Raw genomic sequence first — 12,882 nt, forward strand, 5'->3', positions numbered from 1 at the left:
AATTATAAGTTCGCAATTACGCTGCTTTATGTTATATACATTATTACGGAAGTTTTATAATTTTTATTGACATTCTAATAATCATTTATGAAGAATGGCATTCCTAGTGACGACCATCATTAATTATTTATGTGTAACATAAACGAACTCAATATGTGGATTAGTCTTAAATTAATTATCAGTGTCTTAAAATTGTTGATGTAAAAAAAAAAACGAATAAACTTTAAAGCCCGTATATTTTGCTGCACGTTGGAAACGACGTTTACGGCGTGTGTGGACCGAACATAAAAATCAATAATTTTCCTGCACACGTGCGAAACTGAAATATTGTTAATGTATTTATTCGTCTACCATTTTAGCGTTACGCATTTAAAAAAAAATTATAACTAGTCGAATGCTTGGGATCATTGTAATATTATTGAATTATTGCGTGTATTAAAATTGCATACACAAGACGCCGGCATACTATAATAATTTATGAACACGATGGTGGTTCAATAATATGTAATAATATTTATTCATAATAATGTTAATTAATTAGCCTCCCGGGAGTTAGACGACTTAATTCTAGTATTTTAACTGCACAGAGCTGTATGTGCTATTTTAAATCCACTACGTTTAACTATAATATATTCGGTGTATTTTTCTCATGTATGTTAATATATTACTAATTGTAAAATGGTCATAATAAATAATAATAATAAAGTAGTAATAATAGTACCGGGATATTTTGTCGTGTCACCATTGATTTCATTTAATGTTAGTAATTATATTACAAATGTCATAAAATCATTAAACTGTTTTAATTTTAAAATCAAAACCATACATCATCATCTGTCAATGTGAATAGAAGATTTGTAAGTGTTTTTTATTTATAATATACTCGTATATGTACCTATAAGTAAAATATTATGTAATTATCGTAATAAATAATAGTAATTATTGTTTTTTACAATAAAAATATACTGTTATTATTGTTCAAATCATGATGTTTGAGTAAAAATAGTTTCATTACGTAATTTACGGCAAAGACAACCATATTCATACGATGGTAATTTTGATGTATATTTTGAACTAATTTGTTTTATAAACATAATATAATCATACACTGTAGATTAGGACATTTAGTTTTTCATATTGTAAAGGTTTATTATTATTCGTCTGTGTGGTCTTTGTCCCCTAAGAATCACGTGGAACATGTTAGATATTTACAATTTATTTCTACTCAAAATAGATGTTACCCTATCCCGCACCCTGCATCCTGTAGTTTGTATACCAAAGTAAAACGGAATAGAAAACAAATCTGATTATATAATTTTATAAATGCATTTGACCATTAAAAATGAGGTATGTTTTTGTTATATTCATCCATTATTGTAAACATTTCATTCGTTATTTTCGATATAAAAGTAGTTTATGCGAAAAATAAAATGTATTTCAAAACTCGAAGCAATTTGTCGAAAAGTTAATAATATATTGTTACAGCTTTCAATATAAAATATAGATAGTTTGGTTGTTGTATAAGACATATATCATATATATCATAAAACGCTTCAATCAAATACGCCTTGATTGAGTTTAAAAATAAAATACGTACATGTATAAACATTAACTCTATTCATTAAATCGAGAAGAAAAATGATAAAACCATCCTAGGGCACCTCGGTGATTAATTAGTTAAAATTTCAACAAAGTTTTGTTCATTTATTATAAACACATATATACGTATATTGTACGTGTATTATATGTATACAATACACTCGCACACACATACACAGTAGGCCATTTCTTTTGACAAATCGCTTCAACCTTACTGATCCTTCCCATCACGCCAACTACTCCTACACCCCCGTCATCGTCTAATAAGTTTACCCATTAAGTTACTGAAAAAAAATCCTTTTTATTTTAACGCTGTTACAGAAATTGTTTCAAAAATGTTTTAAAATTAGTATGTAATATTTATTTTTTTTTTTGGTACAACAAATGACAATACATTTGTTTCATTAAAAGAATGTATGCATATATTTATTTACATACTAATAATATAAAAGGTACTGTCGAAAAAAAAACCATTATTATTTATACTGATTTACATATATAGGTATGAAATGTATAAATTTCCATGTGGAATTAAAATAAAAAAATAGTGCTGTACTCAAGTGTTGTAAATTGCAATTTTAAATGTGCTATGGAAAATGCTATTAAGATAATTAAACAAGTTAATTGTTTACATAAATGGTTTTCTCAAACCAGTGTATGTTATTCTATTAAATTAAAAGGATTTTTCTTTTTCTGCAGAGCGAATTTAGTGTTCATAATTATAATAAGGTAGTGCTGTAGTCTCATAAAGTCACATCAAACCGTATTTAAATAATATGATACAACGAGATGTATGTTATACGAGAACGTGGATTTCTATGAAAATTAGAAAGGCCATACAGTTTGAATATAAATAGTAAGACATTGTAATTTGAGTTTAACTCAAAGGAGAGATGAATATATTATTTCATCACTCGTACATCAAGCTACTGTTATTTCACTAATATTCTATTAAGTATAAAAGTAATTTATTCAGATTATTTTAAAATGTTTACAATGAATAATACCAATCAAAAAGCATATTTATGAAAAATCAATTTTTTTAATTAACCAGTATTTAATTATAATATAATAAAATTACGCATTTTAATAATTCTACATTTTTTATTTGCAAGAAATCTGATATATTTTATGATTTAAAATTAGATGAGCGTATATTCAATTCGAATATTAAGTAACGCAGCGTAATATGTTTTCTAATTTTAAAGTAAACATGTGTAACTGATAATTAGAAATAAATGAAAATTAATAACTTTTTAATAAGTTATAGCCTTTCAATTAAGTGTGATTTGCCATTATAAAAATACAATAGCTTCAGCCTGTGGTAGTAAAATGTAATAATATTTTTAATGCATTTATTTTAAAAATAATTATCAGTAATATCATGTAGAAAGAATTAATTATTTTGAAATGTCAAATTATGAAAATAAAAACATTTGTATTTATTACGGTAATAAAATTTATTTTTGTCGTGTTATACGATTTAGAAAATATATGATTTCAACATATTTAACGTGTTCCTTTTAAAATTATTCGACCCCTAGATTCTCAGTTTTCATTATATAACTTAATATAATAAGTCATTAACTAACAGACAATAAATTAAAAGTAGAAGCATTGGAGTTTGAATAGAAAATTAATTTTAAGTTATTTTAATATGACAAAGATTTTAACATTTCAAAGGTTGTTAAGATTGGCATTACAATGTAAGCAATTTACAATACGTATGGTAATCTGATCATAAAATTCGAATAAATACGTCAAAATTAAAATATTTTTTTAACTTTTTTTTTTTTTACCTAATTATTAACTGAAATCAATTATTCAGAGATTATAAAAGTAATAATATAATATACTAACGTACACAAATTTAATTTTAAGAAATCAATATACGAATGTTCACTTTAAAGTTTAAACCATAAATCAAGAGTTATGATGATAGTGATAAATGTAGGAAAACGGTAAAATGTTAAGTCGAAAATTGTTTTGAAATCATTTTTCTTTGTTTAATAATAAAATGGTTATTTCTATCGTTAGTTGTACTTAAAATTATATTTAAGTCGTTGTTGTAATTTTTAGTAGTATATACATATTACATAATATAAACAATTAATTAATATTAAATATTTAATAGTCTGAAAAAAATAGGTTACTATTGTTAATAGAATAACTTATATATTTCAACAATACAGTTTTGTTATAAATAAAAATAAGATAAAATTAGGACAATTATGTGTAATAGACATAATGGATTTAAACTACCTATATATTATTATACCAAGTAATTATGCTTTAAAACATCAACAACTGTTATATTTAATGAAATATGATTTGGTTTGTAAGAATGTAAATAATATTAAATTGGTGTTTAATATTAAGTTGTAATTATATTTTGAATCCAGAAGAATTATTTTTTAAGTATGAACGTAATTTAATCAATTTTAACAATAATTTTTCTTTATTAGAAATATAAAACGAGTTAATTGGTTGAAAATTGAAATATTAATCATGCTAATTAATACATTATCTTATACAACTGCATAGATAGGTTTGTTCATTACTAACTGCACTATGTTAATATAAAATGTATTCTGAAAGTAAGGAAAATGTTAATTGAATTATTATTATTTTGAAAATATAGTTAAATTCATTATATTATTTAGCTTTAAAGGTAATTAATTTCTGTCGCGTAAAACACAAACATTCAGAAACAGCAGTCATCATACACATATGTTACATATTCTTCGAGTAGACTTGTCATATAATACTACCAAGAATTGAGATAACTCATCATTTTAATTCTGAAGAGTGAATTGTTTTAGAAATTAGAATAAGTAGGTACAACAGCGCAGTTAAACAGAAAATTAATTTTTTTAGAATATCTCTATATTAAACAACTTTATATAAGAGAAAATACTGAAAAATCAAGTTTTCCAAAATGAAATGTTATAAGTCTATGATAATTAGGTATTATCGAGGATATAAGACGCAAAAATCATCATGTAATCAAATCAAATCAAATCAAATTAGATGCAAAGGATGACTAATTAACAGAATTATTTGTATATAAATTAGAAGCATGTATAGTCTCAAAAAATCAATTAATAAGCATTTAAAACAAAAATTCAATGTATCGCATACTCGTATGAACGACCATATGACGTTATGAAATCAAGGTATTGATAAAACGAATCAACTCAAAAATATGTACGTTTCCATCGATGGTACAAACGCACATACCTATATAATAGGGAAGGGTAGTGTCACGATAATAATTAAAATTGGTACAAAATTGAAATGTATGACTACATATGATTATAAATATATACTTCCATAATATTGTCCGTCAATATTGAATGACGAAAAATTACTCGTATCGCGATTGGATTCCGTCGGATCTCCGCAGTGAATGCGAAAAGCAAATAATAATAATATAACTCGCGAAGCATGTTTACGTTCGCTATCAACAGCTGTAAATCACGGGCTGACATTATTCGTTTCGGGGATGATACACATACACATAGTATATTATATACTACACACACACTTTAAATTACATAATCCCAGGTATACCGACCACGTTCCCGATGTTGACAAGTATTCACAGAAATCCAATAATTCACCTGTGCCGTAGGCATGATGGCACGGATTAAACACAGTTGTGGCGTATGTGACTAGGTGTCGGTGCGTTTAATGTGTTTTTGGAAACTCTGGGCCCCGTCACGCGAACACCCATCAAAGTCAATTCGACACCGGTGAATAGATTATCTGAAACTGTCATACACCGCACCGTGGGTAACAGCATGATTTTTTTTTTTTTTAAATGCTCAATTTCTTGAAAAGTATTAACCGCGAAAAACAACAGATTAAATAAAACTTTTCAACTTTCTAACTACCTAGTGTTTCTGATTAATATACGGAAATCTTGAATTCGTTTGTGTGCTTGTATATTTTTTTAAGTTATTTAATTTTTTTTTTTTTTTTAAATTAAAACTTACATTTTTAATTTTATATTTCAAACTAGAGATGTCTTTCTGAGGATTTCGATAGGTAAAATAAAAACATTTTATGAAACACTAATATCGAACCAGTATTTTTTTGGTTAATTCGTTATGATATAGTATCATCGTAAGCACAGATATATTGGGGCTTGGGGAGGCTTAGCCCGTACTCATAATATTGATTTTTTCACATATTTTATATTTGTACCATCATTTATAATTAATGGATATTTAATAAGTAATTTCAATAACATTATTAACGTAATGGTTAATATCTACATTTTTCTAAAATTCAAACGTTCATTTTAGTTTTGTAACTAAAATGTTTTTTATTTATACTAATATTTCAAGTCAGCGTACATGGCCTTCAAGACTTCTTTTTTCTATTACGCTATTTTTTTTTGTTTAAAATACTTGAGTATTAGTCGCCTTTAAAGTAATTCCCATTTGTGCCCCATGGATAATATTTATACTTTAAACGAGTGAGAAAGTGTGCCAAAATGTTGCTGTTGGCTACCACTACTTTTCAAAACGTTAAATATTAATGGCTAATTAAATATAATACACTTATATTGGTTTGATATTCTACGTATAAACTTATTAACAATCAAAAATATGGAAAAAATTCGTTGTCAATAAAGTTTGTAGTCGTAAAAAAAACAAATTTTAAATGCACAACGGAAAAAAACATATTACAAAATATAAAAATATAAAAACTATTTTCTATAGATTTTCACATATTTAAATATTCTTATCAATGAATATTTTTTAAAATGACCACGTTACCATGAGATATGGTGTATGTGCTTATTGATAAGAAAATACTCGGTATATTATATATGCTTGACTCCTTATTATGGTATAGCCGTGTAAACAGAACTACTGTTTTTTTTTTTTATAATATTTATTTTTGAACGGTTCTTCCACTATAGTTGCAGCAAAAATAATCATTTGAGCGCATGGGTAAGGTAGCACATATGTTATATTTCGTAACATCATTTATAACTATAATTGGTTCGATGTACACATAATACATCAAATAATATATTTGAAATTGATGTCAAAAATTTAAATATTAGGATTTATTGAGGAAGGCTTTGTAATTCGTTGTACGACTTAGGGTAAGATAATATTACTATACATGTATGTAATTTTACCTTATACGAAAAAATGAAATATATATATGTATTTCGATATAAATTGTTTGTCAGAATCGTCAATCAAACAAGTTCTTGGACTCCAGGAGATGAATGTACGTGTCTGAGAGGGTGTGAAGTATCATAAATTCGGTTGACAATTTCGTTTACGTCAGTGCACATTAATCGTCTATGACTACGAAAAATCGTTATAAAATACCAACTGGCAAAGAGAAATATTGAAAAATAACTAATAAAAATATTTCTTATTTTTCTGCTTGAATGATTGTGTATCGAACAATCTATATTTAAAATATTTTATTGAAAATAAAATAAAATGTATACGCGTAAGGAGCAATGAGCATGATACAATCGTTAAATCAAGTTGTGCAACACATTATTCGTATCTTGAAATACCAAATAAACTTTATTTAAATGAAATCTTATAAAAATATATTATCTTTAATACGATGCAGCTATAAATTGACGATTCAGAACCACAGGTAGTTTTTTTTATATTATAGCTATAATTACTAAGGCTAACTTTTAGCTCACAAAAATTAATTATTATTAATGTTACAAAAGTGTATATGTAACCTAGTGTATTCTGGTATTATATATCTCTCTTTTTAGAAAAAAAAATTTTATAAGCATTTTATATTCATCTTTATCAGGGGAAAAAGGTGCATTTTGTTATTCATCGAGGAGGATTTTAATTTATAGAGTTATACTTATAAAAATGATAAATGAAAAGTGACAATTTTAAAACAATAAAACACAACCTGTGTAGCTGTGTGGCATATTTTAGTACAATAAATTTTACACAATTAATTCAAACCTATTTTTCGAAAATGTATAGAGAAAGACAAAATTATACAATATATAGATAGGATTATATATATATATATTATAGATTATACAATATATATCTATAAGCTATAGATTTTTAGTGCACTACTTCAAGTACTCTGTATCACTAACTTATAATTAATAAGTTGTATAACTTTTTAAATAGATCAATATTTTATTGGTATATTTGAATACAAATGCAAACTTGTTTGCTCGTATCATATAATAATATATAAATATTCATGCCACAGACAATTAAAATAATTTATGTTCAATCCGATAATTATTTAACGTTACAATTAAATTTCTTGAACTAGTTATAAAGTTTTAAAAGCTATCTTTAAATGTAAGTCATAACCATCGTATACTATATTGTGTATTATATTTTAGTTCTCACCTAGAGAAGTAAGGAATCATTATTTATTGGTTTTACGACTTATAATAACGCGTTTAAGCACAGTAAATATAGCAATAAATTGGTCGTACAAAACTACAACACTTATCTAACATATATTTTTTTTTTATTAGGTACAATAGGTACATATTATTGTATTTATATCGGTTGGTCGTGAATATACGAGATAATATTTTGGGTAAAATAAGTTCTTCAATTTTTTCATATAAAATCTGTAAGATTCTATACGAAGCGATGAATATATTGATTTTACAATGTATTTTTTTTTTTGTGTATATTAACACTTTTTGGAACAAAAAAGATCCTACGATTTTTAAAAATGTTGATGGTTTTTGGTAGCAAATTGGATCTAGTTAGTACTTTGGGGGTCAAAAATTGAAAGTTATAATTTGCAAAACTAAAAAAAAAATAAAAAAAAACGAGAATGTTTACGGAAACTCAAAGTCCCTAAAACGGACAGCTCATAATCGTGTTTCGTATACAATGATATACCATTAAATACAAATTTGACACGCCCTGCATAATATAATGACCCATTCTACACCTTACTTACGGTAGATTGGCACCCATTCGCCTACCTTTTTAAAATTAAAATTTTATAAAAAGTCACGATAGCAAACGTGTGTCGTACAGTCATCTGTATGTGCTAAATGTTAATTTGTTATTTCCTACAATCTTTTTAAAGTTATTCGGACTACTGAGTGTGTACCTTAATCAGCTTAAAATGTATTGTTAGTATAGTCTATCAACAAAATTCAGCACACAGCAAAAAGTAAAAACTGTAGTAATTTTAATTTGCTTTAAAGCTATAATAATAGAGCATCTCGTTAAACCGGAGGTTGTGATACCAATCTTATGATAACAAAATGTTTCGTTTAATCTTATCGGCATTAAAGAAAAATGTTTAGCTCTCACAATACGAAACCAAATCAAAGTTTCTAGTAACAAATAGATTTTCCAAATTGCATCTAATGAAGACACTTCAGCTTATACCCAATCACATTAGTATTTATTATAACAATGATGTATAAAATATATTTTAAGAGTTATTTAAAATATTTATAATTTAATAATGCATTATAATTTATTTTATTTTATTCAATAAATTAAAAAAGTCCTTATTATTTAATAATTTTTATCTCAAATCAACTCAAAACGTTAAAAATGTCTTAAAAATACTACGTTGAATCGATATTTTTTCATAGTGAATTTTCGTATTTAATGAATTTTCAGTGTAATCAAGTTTATAATAACAATACATCTCTAATATAACCTTTACCAATATAAGAAAAGGAAGACGAGTGCTCTACAGGCTATACCCTTAATTCTATTTTACCTTTATAAATATATTTTTGTTTTCAGAAAAAAAATGGATTTTTTTATTTAAATAAATGCTAGACTTCACTTGTAATTAATAATTAGTTTTCAGTCAAAAACATATCTAGTGACTAAATTATATTATAAAATATATGAAAATAATATTAAGTGTCTATTTAAATAGTGTATATCTAATGTTCTAATATTATATAATATTCAAAATAAATTCAATTATTATAAATATAATAATAGTGTAAAAACTATTTTTTATTTAGAACTATAGTACATCTTTTGTTTGAAAACATTTTGAAATTGTATTTTTTATACACATTTTTCAAGTCAACTATAGTTGTTTGAATTTATTGTGTGAATTGTGAGTTACAATATGTCACATAAGGACTTATTCTAAAGTTTTTTTTGGAAAGAAAAAAAAATCATAAATATTTATTATTACCGACTACTATAGCTTTATAACAGTTATTTATTAATCTTAATACTATCTGTAGAAAAACTGAATTTAAATTATATTTAATCGTTCAATATATTATATGATAAGTAAAATAGAAATTTATGTATTAGATTGTTTTTAAACAAATTAAAACTGATTGTTTGTACTTGTATGTAATTCGTAGTTAAAAATTTGTAATATTAAAACTAAAATAAAAGCTAATAAAAAAAAAAAAAAAAAAGAAAAAAAATTCGTAGTAAATAACATTTAAAAATACTTTTTGCTTATCTTAAAAATAAAATATTTATTTAGGTAATGTTATATTTTCACTGAAACTCTTAATAAATTATAATAGATTGTTGTAATTTTAGATTTTAGATTTAATTGGAAAAGTCAGCTAAATTCCTAGATTTGTACATTATAAAATATCTTTATTTTGTCATTAAATATTTAAATAAAAATAAAAATAAATATAAAAAATGTTAATTTTTTGATTGTGTGTTCTAACAGTACAAAATTAATTTTTATAAATCAATTATTCTATATTTTGATAAATTATTATACACATATGTTTTGTTATTATTATTTAAATAGATGCATGTATTGACCAATATAAATAAAAATAAATTTTACCTATAATAACACTATAACACTCAATACAACTATATAAATAACATGTTAATATAACTTTGTTGGACCATGCATTAAACATATTTTTAAGTTTATTTAATATTAAGAAAAGGTGTCTAGAACGGAATAAAGGTTATTTAGTACCTATATACAATTGATTCAACATAGTTGAATTTTCGGTGGAAAATAAATTGGACTACTGTGGTAGATCGTTCGTCTACAAGTACTTCTTAAATTATGCATGGTGTGTTTAAATTGGAATCATCGTAGTTATTAGCTTTCTATTTGTGTATAAAAAATAGTTTAGTTGAAGTTTTAATAAAACTATATGTAAAAAATATATATTTTTGCCAAAATAGTAAGTACGTGATTTATGACAATTCTATATATATATGTGTAACATGAACAAATTTGTCCATATTGAATGGGTAGTAATGAACACAGAAAATGAAACTTACGATAAATAGTTTTGTAAATGACCGTGTGTATGAATGAATAGTAAATATCGTATTTTCGTGCCGGAGTCGACCTACCTACGTGAGTATTGTTACAATGATCAGAACTAAGACTTTAACTTTGGTCTTTGAAATACAGAGGGCTTTAGATCCTGTCCATGCAAGATATTGAGTTATTTTAGTTTACCCTTTTTTTGTAGTTTTTAACGGTTTTATGGAAAAATAGAAAGAAAATTCTAAAAAAAAATCTTTCTACAGTCATATTTGGATCCAAAAAAGAGCTGCCATATCGAACTTTTGTTAGAATCGTAATACTGTGTAATAATGTAATACAATACCAATATGTAATAATAAACTATCCAACGTTGATATTTTTTGTGTTGTTGTTTGATTTGATATTATTTTTTTTTTATTTTTACTTTATTCCTTTCTATGGATATTCTTCGTTATTTTTATTTATATATTTTTTAATACGAAATGGTAAGAGTAATATTATGTATATATAAGTGTCTTCTTTGCTAGCAGCCTTCAATGATTTAAACATTTTAAATTTAAACCGATGATACAACTTTAATTTATGCTGAACAATATCGATGTTATTGAAGCGATATTGGTTCTATATAGTACTATGTCAACTGTCAAAAATTATTATTATTGTTAATATCACGGGGAATCAATACTGTTGATCGAGTATGGGCCCATTTATGTATGATTATTATAAATATAAGTTTCATACGCCCCTCTCACTTACCCTACTACGTTTGAATTTCTCTGTTTAACAATAACTCATTGTCTTTGAGGTTAATTAGGACCCAAGGGTCCTATACATATGTTTAACTGACGTTCATAAATATTAGTACTTAGGAGACGTTCGAGTAATAATACAGAGTGATATATAAAGATTTATAATAATTGCAATTACGATAATTTGTTGAGATAAAAGTAAAAAATCCTTTTTTACTAGAGGAAACTTTTAAATCTCAATCATTACCACAAAAAATAAAAATAAAACGTCAATAGAATTAATAGCATTTAAAAAACCAATAACCATATTATACTCTTTAATCAGAATTTAAAAATAATACTAAATATATGCAGTACCTTCTATTAACTACGATACTATTTAGAAAAATTAAATTTTCATATTGATTTTTAAAATCTATTGAATTATTTTTTTTTTTCAAATGTAAATTATTAAAAATAAATAATCAAATAAACCTACTGCAGCAGGTTACATTTGTAGACAATAATAAATAGATGATATCAAATAGTACATCGTAAATGTGTACAGCAATACAGTAGGATATTTGAAACTTATAAAGGTATCGAATGTGAAAAGTTTTCTAGTTTTCAAAAAATCTTTATTACAGTCCAGTAAAAACAGTTTTCTCTTTAAAATGATAAAAGTGATGTTAGAAAATTGTAAATAAGCTAAGGGAGCTTTCAATTAAATTAAACTTTTACAAATGATTTCGATCGAATTAAATGTAGTGAGCTTAAGAGCTCAAATAAAAAAAAAAACAACAGATTTAAAATTGTTAAGGTGAAAATAAAATGTACGCTAACATTATATTCCTGATGAATAAAAACTTAAACAAATGCGTTTGTTGCAAAAAGTGTTAAAACGATATGATACGCATAATTCTATAATGTTACATGCTAATAACACGATAGTTATACCGATCGAATATTCACATAGTGCAAGTAAAAATGAGATTTATACAGCATATTATAATGTCGTATTTTTGCATTATTCTGGTACTGATAAATTTATGTTTATTCGCATCAATCTATAACTCGCCATTTTTACAACAGCATATCATCGCCATTGTGTTTAACATTAAATATTTAATCACAAGAAGCTATTATATCTTATTTATAGTCTATACAATACAAGATTATCAATCGCAAAAATGACGTCACGTGACAAAGGCTTGGAGCCCGCGCCAGTATTGTGTATTATTATTTTAAATTTGAAAGTAATGATTAATCGTTCTGTTTGGAAAATGATTCCGAACAAAAACTTGGTTTA

The 12,882-nt window shown here is 25.0% G+C and overlaps 1 protein-coding gene across 2 annotated transcripts in view; it reads right to left on the reverse strand.

Moving 5' to 3' along the window:
- Positions 1–12,882, reverse strand: part of LOC114131001 (uncharacterized) — an 89,819-nt gene that overhangs the window by 20,742 nt on the left and 56,195 nt on the right. The window lies entirely within an intron of this gene.

Source organism: Aphis gossypii, chromosome 3 (genome assembly GCF_020184175.1).
Source record: "Aphis gossypii isolate Hap1 chromosome 3, ASM2018417v2, whole genome shotgun sequence".
Taxonomy (NCBI): Eukaryota; Metazoa; Arthropoda; class Insecta; order Hemiptera; family Aphididae; genus Aphis; species Aphis gossypii.